General features: G+C 40.2%; 1 protein-coding gene across 2 annotated transcripts in view; it reads left to right on the forward strand.

Moving 5' to 3' along the window:
- The window catches only part of SULF1 (sulfatase 1), a 206,381-nt gene that overhangs the window by 31,172 nt on the left and 153,809 nt on the right, over positions 1-21,400 (forward strand). For both annotated transcript variants that reach the window (XM_089654284.1, XM_089654285.1), the window contains exon 2: positions 12,673-12,766. The gene's annotated coding sequence lies outside the window, so the exon portion shown is untranslated. The remainder of the gene's footprint in view (positions 1-12,672; positions 12,767-21,400) is intronic.

A 21,400-nucleotide genomic window follows, 5' to 3' on the forward strand; every position in this document is an offset into this window, starting at 1 on the left:
TTATTACAGAGATTTCCACTCAGTTCCTGTTCTGGTGACACCTTGTCTTTGGTACAGGAAGTTAACAGAAACATCTTCAACAGTAAGAAAGGCAACAATAAAAGCCTTCACACAAACTAAAACAACAAGAAAAAAGTTTTGGCTGGAGTTTTGGCTTAAAACACAGGCTGTCCAGTCAAATTAAAGTCAGAATAAACCAAAAGTACACACTGGTTGTATAAATAAGAAATGAGAAGCTTCTCAGAACTGAATATATGTATTATGTATTACTAACTGTGGGGAGAGGTTTTGTTATACAACTTTCCTTCCACAAGGTCAAGGACAATAAAGTGAGTGAAAACGGTTCTTTTAGTTACAAATGGTAATCAGATGTCATAATAATGTGAATGATGTCAAGCTCTTTGTCTGGGAATTGTTCTGTACATATTTATGACTAGTATTGATATTATTATTAGATTTGGGGCTCTTTAAGTATGAAGTCTGACCATCCACAAGGCAATCTAGGCAGAAGCATAGGGCCTGAATGAAGTCAGTGAGACTCAGCTAGAACCTTTATTCTCCTTTAATAGATCAGGTGGATGGCACAATTGGTGAAAAGTGCACATCTGCCTGTCATTTCACAACGGAGGATGTAGGCATTTTGTGTCTACATCAGACATTCAGATGGGGAAGGGGGGATTGTTTGTACCTTTTGCAGTCATATTGCTGTCAATTGGAGGGATGGGGAGGACCAAAGCTGCTACCTTTCTTATAGCCCAGTTGCCCTTAATCAATCTCTGCCCAAGTGGCATGCTTTTGCTAATTTTTTGTTTGGATTTTATATAATTGTTTTCAATTATTTTTCTTTAAAGTTGGGGCTGCACACTATTCTAATCTCTATCCATGACAACCTGAACAATGATGAGAGCTGCTATCTCTGTGCTGTTTTATCTTATTGAGGTAGAATTACTAAAGGAGTAGTGAATGCAAAGCTTTGCAAAGCGACTGTTAAAGCTGAAGCTTAGGCTTAAATTCTATAGCACAGTTATTTTGGTCCAGTTTGGACCAATGTAAGCATCAGGGGCAGACTGACAACTCATGGGGCCCCCAGGTAATAGGGGATCATGGGACCCCTATGTCCTTGCCCACACTCAAACAAAGCCTATAAAAGGTACCAGGGGCACTTCATGGGGCCCCCTACTAAACCCGGGCCCTCGGGCAGTGCCCGAGTGCTCGAATGGTCAGTCCGCCCCTGGTAAGCATGCATATCTCATACCTGAGCAATCCTTGTAGTAGTTAGTGCTACTACAGTAGTAGCAGCAGTCTTCTGGGCCCAGTGTCATGCGGCTCCCCTTCTGCATAGTAGCCACAGAGGGTTGCTTGCTTGACACTGCCACAATTCACAGAATGCCTTTTGTTTCTTTCAGTGAATACAAGGTGATCTTTGATTGGATGGGGTGGAGATCTTGACATCACTTCTCTGCCTCTCCACCTCATCCAACCAGGGCATGCCTAGTCTTCATTGAAAGAAAAATAAAGCATTCTCTGAATGGAGACAGTACCTAGTGAGCAACCCCATGCAAATGCCATGCAAAAGGAGAGCCGCTCAGCACAGATCCCAGTAGACTGCTCCTATCACTGTAGTATCACTGACTATGCCAAGCAAGCTGGACCTGGATGTAACTATGAAATAAAATTCATCCCTAAACTTCCGCTTTAACATAACTTAGCGAAGCTTGGTAAAACTGTGCTTACTTTCAATAATCAGTGATGTGCAAGGGAAATAAAGAAACTGAAGTTTTGCTTTTACAAAATTAATTGATTGAAGTGAAGACAGCTTCAATTTATTCACTAATCTGTGAATATTCACTTGGAAATGGGAACATTCCATTCTTTCCAAGCCCCATAGATTCTAAAGTACAAAGGGAAGGCTCCCTCATTCAACCTATGGTGCAATGGAAAACTAAGTTCAAATGTATTGAAACCTTCATTATTTTTTTAGTATGTTTGACATCATGCATGGAGATCCTGCCAGTAACAACAATTCCTGTTGCAGGCTGCCCACACCATTGCTTCACAATTATCAGCAGCGTTTTCAGCCTGCCATTTGAGCTCCTTCAGTTGGCCATTGCGCTGCCCATCTGATAAACCAGAAAGGCAGCTCAACTTCCAACTGAAGGATCCATATGGAAGAAAAATATAATTGAAACATATTTTAAAAATATTTTTCCCAAATATATTGACATATATTTGAAATGCTACAATTTTGGCCATATTCAATATATTTAAAAAAAAAAAAAAAAAAAAATATATATATATATATATATATATATACTGCATGTTGAAATACATTTTTATTAAAAAATATCTGAAAAATATTCTTAAAAATACATTTCAAATATACTGTATATCGTTAAAAATACAAATCTACATTTTTGGAGTGCATACAAATATATGAAAAATATATGTGAAAATGACTTTTGTATATGTTAAAAAATCTGAAGAATATATTTAAAAAAAAACAATATTTAAAAAAATATTTTTCATATATATATATATATATATATATATATATATTTATTTATTTATTGAAATATGTTGAATATGGCCAGAATTGTAGCATTTCAAATATATGTCAATATATTTGGGAAGAATATTTTTAAAATATATTTTGGATATATTTTTCTTCCATGTGGGGAGCTCACAAGACAGGTTGACAACTCTGCTGCTTATTGCAAGGCAGCAGCTTAGGGGTGTCGCTGTACAACAGGAAATGCTGTTACCTGAAGGATCTCCAACCTGAAACAAAAAATTGCATACATTGATGCCGAATATACTGAAGAAGGTTTACAAAAGGTTTTTCCATAGCTTCTGTCAGCACAAGGCTGTGATCTTTCATCATGTTTAATAGATTCGCTTTGAGGCAAGTTTACATCTGACATGATGTTTCTAGAGAACACAGGCTCACTGAGGTGCAGTATAATGTACGCCCCTTCACTAAATCAACCCCAAAATAATTTGTGTGACAAACACCATAGGTTACTGTATCTACAGTGTGTGCTTCCATGTAGGAGGTATATATTTCAAGGAAAATTGCTAAGTGTGACCTATAAACATTAGTTAAATATTTAGTTTGGCTTCTCTTCCTCACCAAGCAGCTGAGAGAAATGTAAACAGATTCGTATAATTAAAATCCAGACACTTTTTTTGCTGCAGCGGAATACACTTGTTTGTTGCAAGCAATGCTTAAAGCCCAACTGTGGGCACAAAAAAACCCTTGCAGTGGCCCCTCCATACTGTAGCATGGGTGTCAAACTGGCGGCCCTCCAGCTGATGCCAAACTACAAGTCTCATGAGGTATTACAAGACTGACAATTAAAAGCATGACTCCCAAAGGCAGAGGCATGATGGGACTTGTAGTTTCGCAAAAGCTGGAGGGCTGCCAGTTTGACACCCCTGCGAAAGGGTAAAATGTTACTTAAAGCGGAGTTCCACCTAAATAGGGAAGTTCAAGCCTTTGTCCCCCGCTCCCCATTAAGGATTGGCACCGTTGGGGAGCGGGTACCCAAATTTGACAGGTACCCGCTCCCACTTCCGCTGCAATCGCCTAGGCAGTCGGAAGCGGAAGTTGTCCTCCCCCTTCCCTCCCCATAGTCTTCTGGGACACGTGACAGGTCCCAAAAGACTACGGGGCCATTCACAAAGCACAGCGCTACTTACACATGCTCAGTGGGCACCCGGCTGTGAAGCCGCAAGCTGTCACAGCCGGGTGCCCACACTGTAGATGCCGGTGCCAGGGAGAGAAGACGGCCGGTGAAACCAGTGGTGGTGAGGACACCGCTGGACTGAGGGACAGGTAAGTGGCTGTATTTTAAAAGTCAGCAGCTACAGTTTCTGTAGCTGCTGACTTTTATTTTATTTTTTTCAACTGGAACTCTGCTTTAAGACTAGGGAGTTGCAGACGAGGCTCTATTACTTACCTGACTCCCTGCTGCAGCAAGCTCCCTCAATCGGTGTGACCGGTCTGCCGTACTCCAGCCTCCACCACATACAATGTAGGGTTAATAGCTCAGTATTGTATATAGCTATGCCAAGGCTCCACCCACAGGCGGGAGTTTGGGGGAGAGGAGGAGGAGAGCACCAAAGCCTGCTGGAGCGGGAAGTCAGGTAAGTAATAGCCTCTTCTGCAAACCCCTAGATTTAAAGTGGAGTTCCACTCACCGGTCATAAAATAAAAGTCAGCAGCTACAAAAACTGTAGCTGTTGACTTTTAAAAACCAGCCTCTTACCTGTCCCTCGGTCCGGTGTGACCCCCGCAGCCCGTTTCACCGGCCGTCCTGTATTTCAGGCGCCGGCATCTTCAGTGTGGGTACCTGGCTGTGATAGCTTGCGGCTTTACAGCCGGGTACCCACTGCACATGTGCAAGTAGCACTGCGTTTCATGAATGGTCCTGTAGTCTTCTGGGACCTGTCATGTGCCCCAAAAGACTACAGGGAGGGAGGGAGGACACCTTCCTAGGTGATCGGACCGGAAGTGGGAGCGGGTACCTGTCAAATTCGGGTACCCGCTCCCCCCCCCCAAAGGTGCCAATCCTTAACGGGGAGCGGGGGAGCAGTCCTTAAAGGGGAACTTCTCCTTTTGGGTGGAGCTCCGCTTTAATAAGCATGTAACCCTTGCCATGGCTTGGGGGGAGGGGACTTGTTGTTGGACTCTAGGCCTCACACGCACTGGACATTTTTTCAGCTGCTCTTAGGGGCATCTGACATTTCTTTTTTTAACTCTAAATTCCCCTACATATTAGCCTATGTGTCCATACACACATAGGCATTTAGAGGAATTTACAGACAGAAAAAAAACTCAGCTGCCACTACTTTCAGAAGTAGTGGTGTTGTGTCAGAAAAAACATTTGACGCGTGTAAATGCGCGTTAACACATCTAAACACATGTTAAGCCTAGGCACATTTAGTGCTTGAATGTTAATTCATTTCTATGGCCAGAATAAATTATTATTCTGGCCAATGAAATAAATTAACACCCAAGCGTTTGATGCGCCTACACGCATTTACAGGCATCAAATATTTTTTCTGCCAAAACACCGCTGCCGAGAGGAAAGGCGTCTAAGAGAGGTAGCAAAAACTGCCAGTGTGCATGAGGTCTTAAAGTAGATCCTAAATTATAACAACTAGTAAACAATTGCCATGCTTTTTCAATAAAATGCTGTTTTCACCATTTTACATCCTTTTTTTTCCTCTCAGAGGGAAATAGGGTGATAATACTCCCTCACTGTACTGTATCTAAGGAGGGGCAGCATTGTCATCCAAAGACAGGACAACAGAATTCCCCCTCTCTTCTTTATGGCATAGGTTAAGGTGTTCTGTAGTGCTCATGGAAAGTTGAGAACAATACTAACTGGTGACAAGAGTGGTGACTTGTAACTGGTGATAAGAGGCATGGAGGAGATCAGCTATGAGGAAAGATTAGAGGAACTGAATGTATTCTCTCTTGAGAAGAGGAGATTAAGGGGGGATATGATCAACATGTATAAATACATCAGTGGTCCACTCAGGGTGTAGAGTTATTCACCCTGAGGTCATCACAGAGCACAAGGGGGCACTCTTTACGTCTGGAGGAAAAGAAATTTAATCTACAAACACGGAAAGGTTTCTTCACAGTAAGAGCTGTGAAAAGGTAGAATAGACTTCCACAAGAGTTGGTTCTGGCCAGCTCAGTGGATTGCTTTAAATTAGTCCTGGATTCTTTCCTAGATACACAGAATATAACTGGATACTAACATTTATAGGTAAAGACTAGATCCAGGGAAAATCCAATTGCCGCTCGGGGGATCAGGAAGGAATTTTTTCCCCTGCAGGAGCAAATTCGGTCATGCTTTACTGGAGTTTTTGCCTTCCTCTGGACCCATTGTGGGGCTAGGATTATAACTTTTTTTTTTTTTTTAACTGGATGGACTTTTGTTTTTTTTCAGCCAGACTATGTAGCTATGTAACTATGATAACAATGCAGGGCAGGCAGAGAGCCCAGGAAGTTATCAGTTCACAAGGTTTCTGGCAGGATCAATAGGGTTTTCTTTTTTGCATTTATCGAACAGATTGAAAACACTTTTAATGATATATTAACAGACCACAAAGGAGCAAATACGAGACATTCATTGTTAGTGTAACATATATAAAGGGTTACTTCACCTTTTTAGAAAACATGAATAGAAGAAACAACTTACAACACTCCTCCCACACCCCAGGTCCCTGTTGCACCTACCTGCTTGGATAATTATTTTCTGCCACCCATGTCTTCTAGTGTAGCGGTTCAGGCATTTTAAAATGCAGAACACAGCCCAGAGGCTACGTAGTATCATAATGCCCCCAGTGGTTAGCAGCCATTGATCAGTGCTGACACATGACCATGCTGACCAATGAGAATCTCTCTAAGCCCTCTTTCCTCTAAGATGGTGTCACTTAAAAAAGATGGGTGCAGAAGAGAGTGGTTTTCAAATACCCAGATTGCTACACATGGGCGGCAGAAAATAATTATCCATAGAAGTAAGTGTGGCATGGACTGGAGGTATGGCTAGGGTGTTGTGAGTTAGTTCTCCTCTTAATGCTCTGTGAAAAGGTGAACTAAACTCTGAAATATTCAAATATACAAAGCCCTGACTGACTTATACAATTACTGTATGGCAACAAAGAAAATTGTAATATTCTCTCCTGGCACAGCTAGAACTTCAAGACTCTTTGGGGTTGATTTACTAAAACTGGAGAGTGCAAAATCTGGTGCAGCTGTGCATGGCAGCCAATCAGCTTCTAACTTCAGCTTGTTCAATTGAACTTTCACAATAAAACCTGGAAGCTGATTGATTTCTGTACAGAGCTGCTCCAGATTTTGGACTCTGCAGTTTTAGTAAATGATTGAACATAATAGGTAGTAAATGGCATTTACAAAGCTGATTACTTTTGATCTGGCTTAGAACATCATTTTAGCCAGAAATGTATATAAAGATGATTACTATTGAAATGTATAGGCTTTCTTCCCTAATCTTACGACATCCATATAAATGTACAGTATTTTCCTTTTTCTCAGCAATTACCTGCTTCAGCATTATTTCTTTTTTTTTTCTTAAATGCAGACTAAATCCTAATTTTAGGATATAAATCTACCTTGTAATTAGGCAGTGAGCTAAGTGATAGTATGATTACTTCTAACAACTTTTTAATGTTCGACCCCTATAATTATTCTTAAACTTGTGTTTGCTGTAATGTGATAATGTGGCAAATGGTTTAGTTACAATCAGCACTGGGGAATTCACAAGCACACAGTAATGAGCGGAATAGACCGATGGCTCTCAGGCAGAATTTTGTGGTGCCCACCACTAAAAATGCTACATAAATTTAAAGAGACCATGTACACGTGCAAATTTTTTTAAGTACATAAAAGTTTTGCAAAAAAATAAGACTTAGATTTAAACTAAAATAAATCAGCTGGAAGTGATATTCTACATATTAGAACAGTACAATCTTACAGAGAGCCACCGTCGTAGACTCGGGCCTCTGCCTTTGTACCTTCAGAACTGTGCCATTTTATATCCAAGCAATGATACTGATATACTATTTGCTGCTCCTACGGGCTGCTAGTTAATACTGTGCTTTTTTGGGGGGTAAAATACCACATACATTGCATCTTTTAATCCAATCCAGGTTGATTACACTAATTCCCATCCTTAAACCCTGATGAAGGGGGTGAGGTCTGGCCCCCAAAATGTGTTGACTTCATTTGATCTTACGTTATAATAAACTTATTGTCCAGAACCAGAAGTGTATATCATTTCTAGCTGCTTTCCAGCACTTCCCTGAATTGTGTAAGCTTGTGCAATATTTGTTGTGATACTTCTAATGCTCCATGTAACTTTTGGATTATATATTTAATACTTACTATTATCGAGGACTTATTGTGCAAAAATCAATAAAAACTTCAGTTATAAAAAAATATTATCTTAACCTTTTTGATATAATTTTCAGGTTTATCGGGTACACCAGATAAAACCAATTTATCAGGGGTCATAGTAAAAAATACCCCTCTTACTCTGAGGGTCAGAAGACTACCCTTACAGATAACTAACATTAGTGTCATGCTGGATGGCTCTGCCTAATGGCATTGTCCCCAGAACTCTGCAGGCACCATCAAACAGGAGGTCAATCAGCCAGCCCTCATGGAACCTCTAGCAACCTCTGGAACAACCCTAGGGTTCCACAGAACCCTGGTTGAGAATGGCTAATCCAGACCATTAACTTGTGGTGTCCCATTTCAATCTCAGATCTATTCGACAGTCCTGTACAAGTTTGCAATCATGGGGGAATACCACTCATGACCAGGGGCGGACTGACCATTTGGGGACTTGGGCACCGCCCGAGGGCCCACGGTCAGTAGGGGGCCCCATGAGATGACCCTAGTACCTTTCATAGGCTTTTTTTGGTGTGGATTGAGTGTGGGTGAGGACACAGGGGCACCATGATTCCCTATTGCCCGGGGGCCCCATGAGTTGTCAGTCCACCCCTGCTCATGACTATTTTTTTCCAGGAACACTGAAAGAATACACAGCATGAAAGTTACTATACATCACTAAGAACCGAAAGTGTGACCAGTCAGCCTCCCCTTTTCACAGTATGTGTATACATAGGCAGGGTGTGTTTGGAGCTGATTTCTGATTGACAGCAGGTTATAGCAAATCAAAATCCTGCAGAGCCAGACACATACCACCCACTGAAGCATGTGTACAGTGGTGAAAATAATTATTCAATCCCCTTCAGATTTTTCTAGTTTGCTCACTTACAATGAAATGAAGGGTCTATAATTTTTTATTGTAGATGTATTTTAATTGATAGAGACAGAATGTCATCCAAAAATCCAGAAAAAACTCTTGATACAAATGTTATAAATCGAGTTGCAGTTCAGTGAGTAAAATAGGTGTTTGATCCCCTACCTACCAACAATAATTCTGGCTCCCAAAGACTGGCTATGTGCTCATGTGGTACACAGATTAGTCTTGTCGATTTAAGAAGGTGCTCCTTACAAAAACTTGTTATGTGTATAAAAGACATCTGTCCACAGAATCTTTCTTCCATTCAAACCTCACTACCATGGGAAAGACCAAAATGCTGGCAAAGGACATCAGGGACAAGATTGTAGACCTGCATAAGGCTGGAATGGGCTACAAGACCATTAGCAAGAAGCTTGGTGAGAAGGAGACAACTACTGGAGCAATTATTCGAAAACGGAAAAAATATAAAATAATGATCAATCGTCCTCGGTCTGGAGCTCCATGCAATATCTTGCCTAATGGGATAAGAATGATCATGAGAAAAGCCCAGACCTACATGGGAGGAGCTAGTGAATGATCTCAAGGCAGTTTGGACCACAATCACCAAACAAACCATTGGTAAAATAATGTGCTCCTGTGCACGCAAGGTCCCCCTCCTCAAGAAGGTACATGTACAGGCCCATCTGAAGTTTGCCAATGAACATCTAAATGATTCAGAGAAGGATTTGGAGAAAGTGCTGTGGTCAGATGAGAACAAAATTTAACTCTTTGGCCTTAACTCGACTCACCGTGTTTGGAGGAAAGAATGTTGACTATGACCCTATCGTCATCCCTACAGTCAGTCACAAAGTTGGAAACCTTATGCTTTGGGGCTGTTTCTCTGCTAAAGGTACAGGCTGACTTTGCAGCATTGAGGGGCCATTGGACAGGGCCGTATATTGTAAAATCTCAGAAGAGAACCTTCTTCTCTCAGCCAGAACACTGAAGATGGGTCGTGGATGGGTCTTCCAGCATGACAATGACCCAAAACATACCACCAAGGCAACAAAGGAGTGGCTCAAGAACAAGCACATTAACCTCCCTGGCGGTAATCCAGAGTGTGGCTCGGGGTTCATTTTCAGTACCAAAAGCGGTAACCTCGAGCCACACTCGGATTACATTATAGTGTAACTTACCTTGTAACTGCGATCCCCCGATGTCCTCCCACTGTTTCCTCCCGCCGATGCCGGCATCTGTCTTCTGGGTTCCCTTCCCTGTGATTGCCGTGACGCAAGGGGGCGGAACCGGCGGGAGATTTAAAAAAGTAAACAAAACATGACATACACACAATACATTGTAATCTGTTAGGATTACATTACTGTATCAAACCATTTCACCTCAGTTTTGTCCCTAGTGCTTTGTCCTGTGCCCTGCCTGCACTTTTATCGTTCTTTTTGCCTGGAAATGTGAGAAAGTCCATGGCATCCAAAAAGCATCCCTTTAGGTCAAAAGTGGTTTTAGACCAGTTAGAAAACAGCGATAGTGAATTAGAATCACTTGCAGAATTGAGCCATAGTGATTCGTGGGGAAATGCGTCATCAGACATTGAAAGTGATGACAGCAACGATTCTGTGACTGAGCTCAGTGATGTGCGAACTTGGTGCTCTATTTCAAATTTAAGTGTTTTTGGTTTGATTACATGATTTCGTGTTTCAAACTTTATCATACCTGTGATGTTTACTAGACTCTTGTTTGGACAGATTTAAGTGAGTTATTCCTAAGAATTACAGGCCTACAATATAAAACAACAAATTTTCATGCAAAACAATGTATTGCTTTGACATTCAAAAATATTGACATAATCAGATCACCAGGGAGATTAAGGTCACAGAGTGGCCTAGCCAGTCTCCAGACCTTAATCCTATAGAAAATTTATAGAGGGAGCTGAAACTTTGAGTTGCCAAGCGACAGCCAAGAAATCTTACAGATTTACAGAAGATCTGTAAAGAAGAGTGGACCAAAATCCTTCCTGAGATGTGTGCCGTCCTGGTAACCAACTACAATAAACATCTTACCTCTGTGCTTGCCAGCAAGAGTTTCTCCACCAAGTACTAAGTCATGTTTTGCTTGGGAATCAAATACTTAGTTCACTCACTGGACTGCAACTCAATTTATAGCATTTGTGTCATGTGTTTTTATCTGGATTTTTAGTTGATACTCTGTCTCTATCATTTAAAATACACCTATGATAAAAATTATAGACCCTTCATTTCTTTGTAACTGGGCAAAGTAACAAATCTGCAGGGGATCAAATAATTATTTTCACCACTGTACAGTATATGTAGTTTAGTAATAGAGCAGCTCATATGTTGAAAACCAGGTGTATGTAAGTATATCCATTCAATTGTATCCTCCTCAGCAATTCTGTTGGCCAGCTGGGTACCATGTCTGATACGCTTGAAAGCCTTTTTCCATAGAATATTTACAAAATAAATTATCAGGTCTTTCCTCAACCATTCCAGATTGCTCAGATTGGGACTGGAATGCAGAATGTGATAACATGTTCATAGTCAATTTGTATACACATACTAAGGCCACATTAGACATGAGCCAGTTAACCTACCAGCATGTTTTTAATTATGGGAGGAAACCCACAGGGAGAACCTGCAAATTCCATTCAGATAGTGTCCTGGCCAAAATTCAAACCACGGACCCCAGTTCTGTAAGGCATAAGTGCTAAATACTAAGGGCTCATGTACACTGCAGCTGATAAACTCACGTTTAGGAGCTGTTCAGCATTTTTTCAGCAGCCCCTGAACTCACCCTAATGTTTTCCTATGTGTCCATGTACACATCTTTGTTTACAGTCGTTTACAGGCATTTGAGTTTACAGTCTTTTTTTGAATGCAGAAAACTTGTGTTCAGCAGTCGATTTTACCAGCGTTTCAAATGCAAAATGCTTGTAAACGCGGCAAATAGCATTTATAAGCATTTGTGTTCGAAAATTTTTTTAACTCTTCCAGTTCCCAATGCTGTCGAGAGCCTTTTTTCATCATGAAAAATGCATGCAAAGCGTTTTCAAGGTACTCAGATGGACAAAACACTGAAAACAGGATGTTCCTACTAAGCTTGTCACATATTGTAGTGACCAATTCACACCTCAGACCTCTCCAACCCTTGGAGACAAAAGATGTGTTAATGCCCATTCATACCTCAAATTCCTCATGAAGACCCTCTGCCAGGTGACCTTAATGACTCACTCCACCAGACACCTATCCCACCCTTGGAAACAAAAGAAATGTTAATGAGCAACGCCCACATAATTATCTCAACACATACTTCTGTCTCTGCTTCTACTCTGTATTTCTCTGAAACAGTCTGAAATAGTTAATAATTTACCACTTTTCAGTGCATTCTGGGCATTCGGGAGGTTCTCCTATGCTTATCTTTAAAAACCGCTTCTAAAAGCAAACACACATAAACAGACGTTTTTTAACCTATGTTTTCCAGCAGTCCGTTTCCATCATTCAGAAGTGTTCCCTGTACATGGGGCCTAACTATATAGAACGTTAAAAAGGGTTAGTGAAGAAGCTGCTATGATCATATGTGGCCATCATGGCAGCCACTGAACCTCTGTGGGTTAAATTGCTGAAAGTTCATTGATATGTGCTTTGATTTGGTCAGTTCCATTATCTTGTATTGAATTGAATTATGTTAAAAACAAATAAAAATATAGTTTAAGGGTACATTCACCTTTATATATAAATGTAATAATACTGTAAGCCAGGGCACTAATAGAATACATTTTATAAATAATGACATAAGATTGGAAAATATACATCTATCTTATTTTCATATATTGAATAAACACTTGTTTTCCCCCTAGAAAACACTGTGCTCTTTGTGTGATGATGTGTATGGTGATGCCAGCATCATGCTCTCCTTAAAGAGTTTGCCAGTCAAAAGACACCTCTAACAAGGTAAGTGTTGCTTTAAGTTGTCAAGCCAAAGATGTGCTAAATATAAGGGTTCTTGAATCCTAGTCTTTCCATTGACATGCTTAGAAATTGTAGGTAGGAATGCTTATTTTTACGTAAAACATCTCCACTGTCTATGCTGGCAGTGCTTGAAATTTGGAGGTTCTGTTTGTCGAAGAAGGGTCACGGGGCAGTTATATGAGTAGATTTCACTGCAAAATTAACAGGTTTAGTCAATTAAGAATTTCTACTTAAGGATGAGCAGAGTCATTCTGGTGCAATGACTGATTTCCCCAATAGTGAAATTTTGCCAAACCACGCCGTCTGAATTTTTCTCAGCCCCCGTTCACACCAAGGCAATTCGTCATGCGATTTGGCAGTTCAAAATCACATGACAAGTCGTGCTCTATTTGTGCCTATGGAACCGTTTAAATCCGTGCAACTCTGACATGCAGCGATTTTGAAAAGGTTCCTGTGTTACTTTTGGCAATTTAATGTGTGACTTGCAGTGACATCTGTGAATGACGTTACAGATTTCAATAAGCCGCACATGAAATCACACTGAGTGGTGGCTTTGAAATCGCACTGCTTCGGCTGAAGTAGCATGATTTTAAAGCCGCATTTGGAATGAACAGGGCTCAGAGCTTTAAAAATTGATCTTTTTTTTGGGGTGGTGGGATATATATTTTTTTCTTTTGTGTGTTTTTGGTTGTATTTGTGTACTCTCACAATGCTAATGAGTAGCCATTTTTGGACCTTTTGGGCACAAGAACAGCTACAGGATAATTAAAAGAAGCTTCTGTAAACCTTAGAAGCCATTTAAAGCCAATTGTGCCCTTAACAACCACCAAAAAAAGACCTTCTTTTGCCTTCCCTATTGATTTCAATCCATGTAGCAAAATTACTGGAAAATTTAAATTCTCAATTCTTCTCATTCCTATTCCTAGTGCGGCAACGTGTAGCAACCTATCAGAATTTACTTTGTTGAAGTCAGGCCAGTGTAAAATGGATTCTGGCTAGTTATTAAAGGTTACATCACACATAAATAGTAATTGAGTAAGATTGATTCTTTATACAGAGACCCCAGTTCTTCCTCACTCAAATGTAACAGGGTGCAAACTAATATGAAAAAGTCACTGTGAGCTCATCTGGAGTTGATTGGCACAAGTTCTAGTAAACATACAACTAGCACCAGTGACAACTCATTGTTTCTCAGGGATGTATGGGGGCATAATCCCAGACCAGGATCTGTCAAATGCCAGTGGATCTAGCCAGACTTAGAAAGAAGTAGCATATGCCGTTAGCAGAACTCTTGTGGGTTGCCATGGGTCACTGCTTTTTGAAAGTTCTTTTTTAAAAAGCCTGATTATCCAATATATAGACAAGAGTTACGTGTTAAGCATTGTCCCCTCTTATCACATGCTTATGATTCATCTTGTTAACAGAGGTACAAGAATGGGTGATGTGTACTCCCCAGCATCTGCTGTACTGCACAGAGTATAAGCTTTCTTTTAAAACCCCAAGCCAAGGCAGATGCTCATCTTTAATGGATTTCAAGATGGTGCCTCTTCTGGCAGGAATAATTAAGTTTTTTTTATCTATCGTATGTTTTTTTTGCTAAGGGTTGTTTAATGCCTTTATTGTATTCTAAGGATAATCTATTTTAAAATTCCCACATTGATGCCCTATCCTGTATTCTGATGGTCACAGCTGTCTAACATTTACCTAACAGCAGCTCCAAACTTTGTTCAGCTGCCAAAAAAGAAGCACATCCATGGAGGAGGGGCACATGGATGGTGTCAAAGAGTAACATTTAGGCAGGGTCAGCCAATGATTCTGCTAAATGACTGCGGCTATATGTCTAGCATGACTGTTAGACAGCTATTGGAATTGGTGCAGGGCAGCAGGAAGAGGATTAATACATCATTTACGGCTCCATGCACATTAGCATATTTTTAAGCTCCTAGCAGCTACTTATGAGTGTTTTTTTTCTGCCCCTACAGCAAATAGTGTTATCCTATGTTCCCATGCACACTATTGTAGGCTAGAAGCGTTTTTTAAGCTTCAGCTTCTAGGAGCAGGGGTAGGGTTTTTTTTTTCATTTTTGGGAGCAATTTGCCAGCAGAATATAATGCTGAACATCCTAAATACTGTTCACAGCATTTTTTTTTGTCCAGCAAATGGCTGGTCATTAAGGAGTGGGCTGGCAAACCATCCTTAACAACAAATGACTTGTCAGCTGTCAGCGAGGCTCCCCTGGGCCATAGTTGTGGGTGTCTGCAGGCCCCTTTAACAAGGGGGGTTCCCAGATCCCAGCCCCACCCATGTGAATGAGTATGGGGTACATTGTACCTCTACTTATTCACCAAAAAAGTATCAAAAATAAATAAAAACACAGAGACAGTTTTGGACAAGTTCTTTATTTAAAAGACAAAACAAAAACAATGTTCCCCGAAGTAACTCCAGCAGAATCCACCGCCTCCCCCCCCCCCAAAAAAAATAAGTCTTAACCTGATGCTGGCTCCCACTATCTGCCAACTCCGCTGCCTCTCTTCTCTAAACAAATAAAGGGCGGGGCCAGTTGGTGATGTCACTGGGGCCCTCTCTTGTGATATCATCGGCCCCGCTTGCCCCCCATGTTGGGTTCAAGTGGCCTTTTATGGTTTGGGGGGGGGTGATTGATCATCCCCCCTTTCCTGGCCTGCTAGGCTGCATGCTCAGATAAGGGTCTGGTATGGATCTGGGGGGATCCTCATGCTGTTTATTTTCCTGAAGTTCTCATTGTCCGCAATTGTTTTGTTTCCATTAAGCTGTCAGCGGAGGACCTCACTGACAGCTGATGACTCACCCGTTGTTAAGGATGTGGCGAACGGCCCGCTTCTTGACAATCAGCTGGTTGTTAAGGACGCCAGCGGCTGCCGCTCTATAAAATATGCTCATGCTCCTAAACACTTTTTTGCAAACGCTCCTAAACACTGCAAAAATGCCAGCAAAAATGATAATATTAACATTTTTATCCAGCTTTTTTTTCTAGCAGTTTTTAAACTGCTAGTGTGCATGGAGCCTAAGAATACATCTTACCCTTGAAGCCTAAAGATTTGTTTTTGGTTCTCTGTTGTATTAATGTGTGTTGTAGAAAAAGGAAGATATAATAATGAATTACTGGAGAATAACCTATGCACCTATTCTTTGTAATCTTTTATCATGCTCACTTAGAGAAAGCTAAAGGTCAATTAAGTTTTCAAATGAAAAAAGAAGGAAATTGACAAAAAGCAGAAGTATTGATAAGTAGACAGATGTTCCTTTTAGTCTAAGTGATAAAAGAGGGAAGCTATTCGTGTATGGAAATAATTGCCTTTCATTGCATGCTAAGGCATAATCCTAGTGATAACTGTACAGGACTAATAAACATTTGAACTGTTGTGATTTATAATTTATGGAGGCATTGGTCTACTGCAGATTAAAACTATCTCAGCAAAGTTCAAATAAAAATATATATAAATACATTTCACGGAGGGGGATTTTGACTAAAAGCAGAGGCATCAGTACAAGGGATACATTCTATTGGCTGTAAGTTATGTGCCTTGTGCTGCATTATTTGTTTTTTTTTTTTAAATTTTGGATGCGCTTGTTCTTTAAATGTGGTGGCATTAGTTTTCTATTTCTAGTCTTTTTATTTAGTCTTTTTTCCTTTATTTTCACTTGGTGATCCAGCCAGTAATACACTTCCTGTCTTGAGGTGACTCCACTCTGGATGGAGGAGCAATAGACACACCTATGGACAGCAGCATTGCCAGCCTGTGGAAAGGGTAGTGTTAAGCTGAAATTTGGCTGGTTCAGCAGGGACCGGCTGAATTTTGATCCATCTATGCCCATTCCAATTAGAGAGCCATTGATCTATGGACTGACTGCTCTCAAGCAGGCTTGTTGGAAAATGTTGCTTCCATCTGCGATGCAGTCAATCGGGTTGCAGTGCTGATCGGTGTATGATGGCAGACAGGGGTGGACTGTCTGGATTGTTATCATAGTTACATAGCTACATAGTCTGGCTGAAAAAAAACAAACATCCATCCAGTTAAAAAAAAAAAAAGTGATAATCCTAGCCCCACAATGGATCCAGAGGAAGGCAAAAACTCCAGCAAAGTATGACCTAATTTGCTCCTGCAGAGGAAAAAATTCCTTCCTGATCCCCCCAGAGGCAATTGGATATTCTCTGGATCTACTTTACCCAGGGGCGGACTGACAACGCATGGGGCCCCCGGGCAATAGGGGATCATGGGGCCCCTGTGTCCTTGCCCAAACTCAAAAAAGCCTATGAAAAAGGTACCAGGGGCACCTCATGGGACCCCTTATGGACCCCGGGCCCTCGGGCACTGCCCGAGTTTCCAAATGGTCAATCCTCTGATGGCAGAGGAATCCTGCTGTCAGACTACAATGACACAGCGGGTAGAATTCCCCCATCCACCTCAAATATGTGGATGGGGGAATCCATTCAGCTTTTTTTTGATCAGCCCGCTGACTGATTAAAAAAACCAAACTGATACGTGTATGGCCAGCTTTGACTTGCAGATTTAGATGAATATTGACTAACAAATTAAAACCGAATGCCAGCTAACACTTTTTAGACAACATTTTTCATACTTTTCGGACGAAGGTTTTACATCAGTGAATAAAAGCTGACCATTGTAGGCACCCTTGTCACTATTTAATGGTTTGTCCCAACACTCTAACTGCCACTTTTGCTGATCAGCTTGGTCTGTTAAAAGAAGACTTATTGGCCAGATCACCAGGTGAAAATAAAGGAAAAAAGCCTAATAAAAGAAAGCCAATGCATCCACCGCATCTAAGGATTTGTAAGCTGCAATAAAAATATATATTTTTGGTATTGAGTTTATTACCGCTTTAACAATACCTGGGTTTCAGGTCATCTTTCTGCACCAGGGTTTGTCATTTTTTCTGATCTCTGCTTGATATTGTGGTTCTGATCTTGGCCCCAGCTGACCTCCTAACCAGCACTCATCCCTGAGCTACCTTTAAAGGTATTTTCAATGATGCTGTAATTTGTGCCCCCTGATTCTTCTTTTATCTGTAGCCCCAGAACTAGAGGTGTCCAACAACTCAACCTGACCAACGGTTTTCTGCTGGTCCTCATGCATACTGCAAACCTCCTGAACTTTTTTTATGGATCATGCCATATTGTTTTTACTGCCATGGTGTCTTTTGCTTCATTCAATGATGATGGATGGTAAACATACAGAATTACTTTATTGGATGCTCAGTAATTTGGCCCTTGAGATGTGTGTAAAACATTTGTATGGCTACAGAAGAGATATTAGATTTCAAGCTATAAAGTTAATTTATTTCACTTTATAGGGTATCATGAGTCTTATACCCTGTATATTAGTATATTGGTTGTATGTTTTAAATATACTTGTATGTATTTTCTTCATTTCATCGCATCACCTCTGTGAGTTTTCTCATCTTATGTTATTGTCAAGTCTATCATCTGCACACTTTTCCAGATTTGTACTGTGAACATTTCCAATTGTTTTTAATACCTGTATATATTAATAGCTATGTACATTTTTGGCAGACCGTTTGTGGGTAGTAAGCAAAAAAACTATTAAAGCCCACACTACACTTCAATACAAACTAAGACACGTTTGAATGTCAAAAAAAGATGTCTTAATAACAATCTACAAAAATTATAGACATATTTTATGTGTTCCACCCTGCTCAAATATTTTCAGAAGCCATCAATCAGCATGAAGGAGGTATTTGAGCCCAAAAAGATCCCATCATCATTTATAAGGCACAGCTGGGAGGTATGAATAATTTAACCCACTTACTGCCAAAGTACCTGGTCCATTCATACAGTTGCAATGTGGTGAAACATGTTACATACATTGGTGCGTAGCGGTTCCATTCTTTCTGAATGGCAACCCAACGCAGCTTGCCAACAGACATGCGCTGTACTTCAGCACAATGCACAGCAATTCATACTTGCTTTGAGGTACTCTGCCAGAGATGCTACATGCATCTTTTTAGTGTGTTTTGGTGTCAGGCTTAACTCAGCGCATGTTACTGCATTGCATAATGTGTATTAACAGGCATGTGCTGATACACTGCAATAGTGCAAATGGCCAAAGAAAAACATTTATTTTTCGATATTAGCTATCTGTGATGAAGACTTGTTTGGTCTCTCCACATAAGTTAGTTGGTGGATTCAGACTGAGCTGTTTTTTAAACCAGTTTGCGAATGTTCATGACACCATTAAAAAGGAGAAATGAAGGCCTTTTAAAATTAGTTTCACAAAAGAAAAAACACCCTGTTAAATTAACATGAGTTATGGGAACATTTCTTCTTGGCTATAATACAAATTATTCCCACTATATCTAGTTCTGCCAACTTTCAGCAGTGGATGAAAAGTCGATTGTGGGAAATATGATTTTATTAATGACATATTTTTTCCCTTCTGTGAGTTCCATAGCTGAATCAGAACATTAAATTAAAGTATCAAATCTGTACCTTTTTTAATTACTAGTTGAAAAACAAAGTACTAAGGATATTTTGAAAGTCCCAGGTGGGTGCTCCTGAACTAGGCACATGCACCAAATGACGCTAATGATACCAGGGATTCAAGCTCTATCTACATGCAGCTGCTCTGTCAAAGCCTTAGCCTTGCCCCAGGCCACCAATATAATCTAGTGAGAAAGGAGGTCTGAGGAGCAGCAATGCATTACTTGGAGATTTATTAAAGATCAGAGGCACAAAATCATCAGGTACACAGATAATGTCTTGACATGTTTTGCACCAAGAGGTGCTTAATTATAAAGCTGCCTTAAACTGGCCATACATGGATTGAAATTCAACCAGTTCAGCTGGGATGAGCCAAATTTCGATCCATGTATGGGCAGGGAGGTCATACAGATGTCAATCTACCAATCAACTTCTGTACAACCTCCCTGTCAGTTTTCCTCTGCTCAATCAGCTCTGTAGGCAATAGCCAGCAGCACTGATCAGTATATTCTGACTATGGGGAAGCCTCCCCTCTGTCAACATACTTAGCAGGCACATTCCTTCATTCACCTCAAATGTGTGAATAGGGGAATTGGGTCAGCAGGTCGAATGAAAAAAAAAAAAAGCTCCATGTATGGGCTGCCTTATTGCTAAGCACCTTTTGATGTAAAATGTGTAAAGATATTAGCTGTGTACCCAATGGATTTATGCCTCTGATCCTACATAATTCTCTGACTATTGGATTCACTGACCATTTTTCTTATTAGATTTCTTCTGGCTTAGGCTCAATTTTTACACTGGGTTTCACAGCTGTTAAGAATTGATGTGACAATAGAGTCTCTATGCATCAGTACTGATAGTATAACAAGATGAATGACCTAAGTTACTATAACAAAAGTCTCAATCACGTAGAGAATTATGTTGTTTTCAACCAGGATTGCCGCTCTGTTAGACTTCTATTGAGAGAGAGAAAGAGAAAGCATCATTAAGAAAGAAAGGTCCCTAAAATACAGACCACAGAAGGAAATGAGGTCCCCGAGTACATACTGTATATAATTGCAAACTATACAAATACCAAATGAAAACTATAGAAATAAACAAGATCCCCAAGTACAAACCATGAAAGGGAAGAGGTTCCTGAAGTACATCCAGTATATAATTACAAAAAAAAGGTCCACAAATACAAACAATGAAAGATAGAAGGCCCTCAAGTACATGCAGCATATGCAGTAATTTTATCATTTTGATTTAAAGAAAATAAAAAGGTTTCAAGGTACATACTGTATACAATTACACACTAAACATACAAACACAATAAAAAAACCCCCATTAACCCACAATGATAAAATTATGCATCAAGCTAGTCACTTTAATTTTTCCATCTTATTTATTCGTTTATTTCAGGTATTTATATAGCGCTGTCAATTTACACAGCGCTTTTACATATATATTGTACATTCACATCAGTCCCTAACCCTCAAGGGGCGTACAATCTAAGGTCCCTAACTTATCTTTAAAAAGTATTGAAAAGACTGACATTTCCTTTTAAAACAAGCACAAAATGAAATTGACCGCCATTTTCTATAGCAACCAAAAGGTCAGTTCACATGAAATTACTGAAACACATCTAATTTGGTGGTTATGGGAAACACCAGTATTCCTCCCTTTTATGAACGAGTCTTGGTGCCTGCCACTGCCAGACATGCTTTCAGCCAAAAGAGCTTAGTCATAAGGACTCTGCAACCTGGCCTGCCACAGAGCTGGAACAAGCTCAGGTGTCTGTATTGCAGCTTCTGGTTTTAATTAATTGTTAATGTATAACATATGTTTGCAGTACTTGTATGGGGCTTGGTCTTCAGACAAGGCTACCCAGTCACAATGCCTGGATCCAGGATTATTTAAATGGAAAGTATAGTTTCCTTTCAGTGAGCACATATTTTTAGTTATTATTGCAAGGTCCATTCTAAAGTCATTTTTTTATGTGATGGTCACATTTTAAATTCCGTATCTTCCATGGTTTGTTATTAAATACGGAGAACTGTAGATTGAGCAAATGTTTTTTATATGGCTTAGCCTTATTAAAACTCCCTGTATAAAAGAAATTATGACCATTTAAG

Source organism: Staurois parvus, unplaced genomic scaffold, assembly GCF_062004578.1.
Source record: "Staurois parvus isolate SC_StPar_1 unplaced genomic scaffold, SC_StPar_1.0 ptg000748l, whole genome shotgun sequence".
NCBI lineage: Eukaryota > Metazoa > Chordata > Amphibia > Anura > Ranidae > Staurois > Staurois parvus.